This window comes from Zingiber officinale, chromosome 3A (assembly GCF_018446385.1).
Source record: "Zingiber officinale cultivar Zhangliang chromosome 3A, Zo_v1.1, whole genome shotgun sequence".
Classification (NCBI taxonomy): Eukaryota; Viridiplantae; Streptophyta; class Magnoliopsida; order Zingiberales; family Zingiberaceae; genus Zingiber; species Zingiber officinale.
In genome coordinates, this window is record NC_055990.1 from 64,725,354 (window position 1) to 64,730,535 (window position 5,182).

The 5,182-nt window shown below is 35.3% G+C and overlaps 1 long non-coding RNA gene across 1 annotated transcript; it reads left to right on the forward strand.

Annotated features, from left to right (window-relative positions):
- The first annotated feature begins 356 nt into the window (after positions 1–356).
- On the forward strand, positions 357–2,630 carry LOC122051957. The gene is made up of 2 exons (XR_006131634.1): positions 357–501; positions 1,415–2,630. It is a non-coding gene; the product is annotated as an uncharacterized LOC122051957 (long non-coding RNA).
- Positions 2,631–5,182: the final 2,552 nt, after the last annotated feature.

Here is a 5,182-nt window from a genome sequence, read left to right on the forward strand (position 1 = left end):
ATGACCCCACACTATAAGAAAATTGGGATTCTACAACACTTAAAAGACAACACTTTTTTTTAAAACCCGTTGTCTTTTTTTTTAACAACGCTTTTAGTGAAAAGCGTTGTCTATTTCTTTATTTTCTTACTAATAGACAACGCTTTTTTAAAAACCATTGTCTATTAGTGATTTTTGTGGGTCAAAGACAATGCTTCTTGAAAAGCGTTGTCTATTAGCATTTTTTTTAGTGTCTATGACAATGATTTTTAAAAAATGTTGCTATTGTCAAGTTCTTATCTAAATCTAAAATAATACAAACCGTTGGATCAAGCAAGGAGTAGAAAAATCCCTAGGTTTCAGTCGCCCACCTATCCTCCTCTAGAATACCTCCCGAACCCTTCTCCCAACTCATCATCTCACACCTTCTACATCCAACTCCTCCTCTCACGCCTCTCCTTCCAACTTCTCTCCGACAAACCCCTCTCCGAAGTGAACTGGGAGGAAGAGGACGACAATGAGGTGTGCTCACTATCATATCTTTTACTTCCACCGCACACTTCTCGTTCCTACTCCATCGGCGACGAAGCCCCTCCTTCTCCCGACCTCTTTCTGCTGAGTTGCCTAGAGAGAGATCTCAAGTGGCTAATGGACCCTCGTCGATGGTCGCTTGAAGGTCTGATGAGGACGAGTACGATTCTTGACCTTCTTGTTGTTTTTTTTCTTCCGTTAACTAGGTTTATGGCCCTTTAATCGGGTTGCTGTGCATGTCGATTGTTGTTCTCCTGCAAAGCTAGATGTTTTTTTATTGATGTAATTAGGATTTTTCAGAGTCTTCCCGTATCGGCCCTCTTGAGTTTATAGATGGATCTCAAGTGGCTCAATGTTCCCTCTTCGTTGTTCTCTTAAATTTCTTTGTTTTGAAGTTTTTTTCTTAGCCAGTAGTAATCTTCAGAATCAAGTAGAGTTTGTTCCAAAAAAGAAGTTCTAACTTTAAGATTATGATTCTTCTAATGTGTGGATAAAAGCAACATGCGAAAAGGAAAAATATAAATCAAAGATGTACTAATGATAAACATCATTTTTGCATCTCTTGTGTTGTGTTCACTCTGTTGTCTTCAAAGTTCAAACTATGGCTAGATTTAGAACACTTCTTTTTTCCTGTAAATATTGTTGCTTAGTTTTTTTTTCCTCCACTTTACGGGCTTTGGTATACTAAGCATGAATCTTGATATAGTATTTACTATCTAACTTTCTAATTCTGTAGGTTTATTTGAACTTCAAGGCAGCAAATGCAAATATGGTTTCCTAATTACTGAGCTTTTGTTTCACCGACATTGTTCTTGCCTTTATCATTAATGATTCATTTGGAGTCACTTTCAGGCAAATGTATAGTTGGCTACATATGGTAAGTGATCATAAATTTCCTTTGCAGTGCATTTCCACAGCTTGTTGACTTCATTTGGAGAGGGTTTCTTCAAGTGAAGAGTCGTTCACCATTGTCGTGTCGAAGTGTGCAGTCACCAGCAGAGTTTTGTTTGAATGCTTGTATTGAACTTAATTCCCTATGTTTGAATTGCACTCATCTTGCTTTATTTGTTTCATGCATAGTAGGTGTTCGGTGAAATGTCTCTTTATTTTAATTCCATGTAATGCTTGTTAGTTTAGTGATTTATGTTCCTATGATGTTTGTTCTTTATTTGAATGCAATTAGTTTAGGTTTTGTTACATGCTCTAGTTTTTGTTTCACTAGATGTTTACTTGATGTGTTTTTACTTTCCATGCTCTAGGTTAGATTGGATCAAAAATCCAGACTACGAACAAGTGAGTTTCCTACTTTCCCTTGCAAATTGTTGACATGCATATATAGTTTGTCATTGGATGATTATCATTGCATCATTGTAGGAGTTAGTTTTGGGTGACAAAACTTTGACTGAGTCTGTATCTCAACATTGTGAATCTATAAACAACTACATAGAATATATACTAATTATCCTAGTTAGACCTTGCCATGTGGACTACAGAAACAATTTTACATGTCATCTGCAAGGTATTTACTTTTCCTATGTTTGCCTTTATGTTTATTTGATAGTTTTATTCCAGTTGACTCTGTTCTGATGCATCAGTTTCCTAACTTTTTTGAAATAAGGTTTTGACTTCTTGGATGATAGAAGTTGAGATTGTGAAAATTTCACATGTCGTTTGCTTATTCTTGTTGTCTTTCATTAAATATTGAGATTTTGAAAATTTTACATGCAGTGTCTTTTCAGATATTTTGAATGATGAATGGAGGTATTCAGAAACTCCAGCTAAATAGCTCGAATATGGATGATTATAGGAGCAACAACTACATGCTATGTGGCACTGCATCCAAACCTCAAGGGTGTGACTGGAAAGTACTTTGACGAAGAACTATTAAGAAGACTTTGAGATTTAAATGAGAAGATGGTTAAAGCCAATTAGTAAAGAACATTCAAGTTAAGAGGATAAGTATCATCTATCAAGATTCTTTAAGTTCATGCAATAAGATGTAGTCGATAGGAGTAATTTTGAATGTCTCGTAATTAAAATTTCTTTGTATGCAAGTAATTATGTTTGTTATAGAAGTGTAAGGATGATAATTTCTATATTGATCTTAGTTGTTTATTTAATAATATGTTGTTGATTGAAATATATTTATTTTCATTTATCTTTTAGTTGTCTTTGGTATTAAAAGATAATAGTTTAAACTTCTTATCTTTTACTAAAAAAACAACGCTTTTTTATGCATTGTGAAACTGTTGTCTTTCTTAAAAAAAGACAACGCTTTTTATGCATTGTCTTTAACAAAGACAACGCTTTTTATGCATTGTCTTTATAAAAAATGACAACGCTTTTAAAGTGTTGCAAAAGTGTTGTCTTTGCTACAAACGACAACGCTTTTAAAGCGTTGTCTTTGAGCAGACTTTTAACAACAGTGCTTTTAACAAATATTTTTTAGCCATATAGACAACACTTTTAAAGCGTTGTCTATTAGCTTTTTTTATGTAGTGCCAACTTATGTGGAAAAGTATAGAACTAGTTGCTTAACACTTACGAGATACAATCATTACTTGAGTGTATAACTTGGAGAGTATAGTCAAAGATATGATTTGTATTGGTGTGGAAAAGATGAAGTTAGCTACTTATCCTTTATGTGACTAGACACCACATGAAGGAAAATGCAAAAGATGACTTTTGTGAACAAAGCATCTTTTGTTGATGATTTCGAGATACTCTCGAGAGATGGTATTTCTCTACCTCTTTTTGTATAGCCCATCATCAGGAGTTCTTGAAACAAGGTGAGGATTGGTTGACTCACCTAACACTATTCCATGGGAGATCTTGACTCATGGACCAATCAAATATGGTTACATATCCTCGATAGTACCTAGAGATATACGACCTATAATCATGCATAGAGGTGGTGTTAGTTAATTAACACCTATGAAATTCTACCATCACCAGGTGGAAATATCAGATGATAATCATTGAGGGCCAGAGTGTTGAATGACAATTATTTCGACTAGCTATCCAGTGATAGTGCTCCTCTGCCATTGTGTACATGGCTCGTCACTAGAGGTCCCTGAACCTTAGGTGGAGCAATTGTAGTATGATGTGTTACAAGATAATGGTTATTCGACTCAGCTAATATTGTCTCCATAAGTAGCTCAAGACCTTGACCAAATGATCATTTACTAAAGATCTTGAAGGCTATATCTCAGATCAAAGTGTTTGACATTTTGTTGACATTTGTCGAGGGACATTTATGGGTATGATTTTGAGAGTTGTAGTGATATCCTCTTAATAGATAGACTCTCAATCAAGAGGATAAGTGACCCTTTGGTTTTTGGATTATCATTTCCTTATCATAGATATTAGGGCACCCGATATGCTGAGAGTAAGTCACTGGAGAGTTATCAGGTTTGATTATTATTGAGGAGGATTAGAGATTGATGGATATTATGAGATCATATATGGTGATATATTATCTTTTGATGATCTATTAGTGGATATTTGACTTAGTGGGCTATTATTTGGTGTTTGATGTTGATGGTGACATAGGAAGTAGCATATGTGTGATATTTAAGGATTTGGCGATTTGTAGTTGGTGATCAGATTACAGACTCGTTGCCAGTGATCTCATAGTCGAGTGTGCCTATTGTATAGACATTATAAGTCCTTAGATATACCATTTAGGCTCCCTTTTAGAAGCATAAGTAATGAACAGTATCTAGCAACACATTATTACTACCCAAGTTACAAGAATGTTGAGATCCAACATCACCTTGTGACTACTAATTGTGACTCTTCACAATATATGACAAGTGTCCTTCTATCCTTGACATATAGATTGATCAATGTGAGACATAGACCGTGTCATCCTCTAATCAATCTAAATCTTGAATCCCAAGTATACTCACTTAATCAAATGAGCTCAACATCTCATATTGACTTATTTGGGCATGACCATGCACTTAGTAGTCTCACTCTATCAAGAATATCGATGTCTCTCCCATCATATAGGAGGGATAGATCCCATCTACATCACTCACATCCCTCCGCATAATTTATTACATACCCAGTAATCGCCTTTATAGTCCACCCAGTTACAGGTGACGTTTGACGAAGCCAAAATATGTAACTCCTTATATAGGGAACCATGGTGACTTCAGGTCCAAGGACTAATAGTCATACTAATAGCCACATGAGAAAGTATATGACACTCATATAACAATCCATGATACTTTCTCATGGCGGGTCATTCAGTATTCATTCTCCAATGCATACCCATGTGTCAACTTGATATCTCTATATCCATGACTTGTGAGATCAAGTCATCGAGTTGACCTACATGCTAGTCTCGTCGCATTAACATTGTCCCTGAATGCTAATACTTGACTAGGAATGATTAAGAGTAGTATTCCCTATATCATCTCACTATCGATTTAACCAATCGATTGATATAGGTAAGAACCTTCTACTCAAGGACGCTATTATACTTAGTTATTTGGCACCAATACAAGTAAGCATAATAACCATAAAAAAATGCCTTTATATATATAAGAATATAATATAACGAGTCCATACAACAATCATCAAATGATTGACTCTATGGCTCTAACTAACAATCTCCCACTAGCACTAGGGCCAATCAGTATAGGCTATAAGGCCCAATGAACTA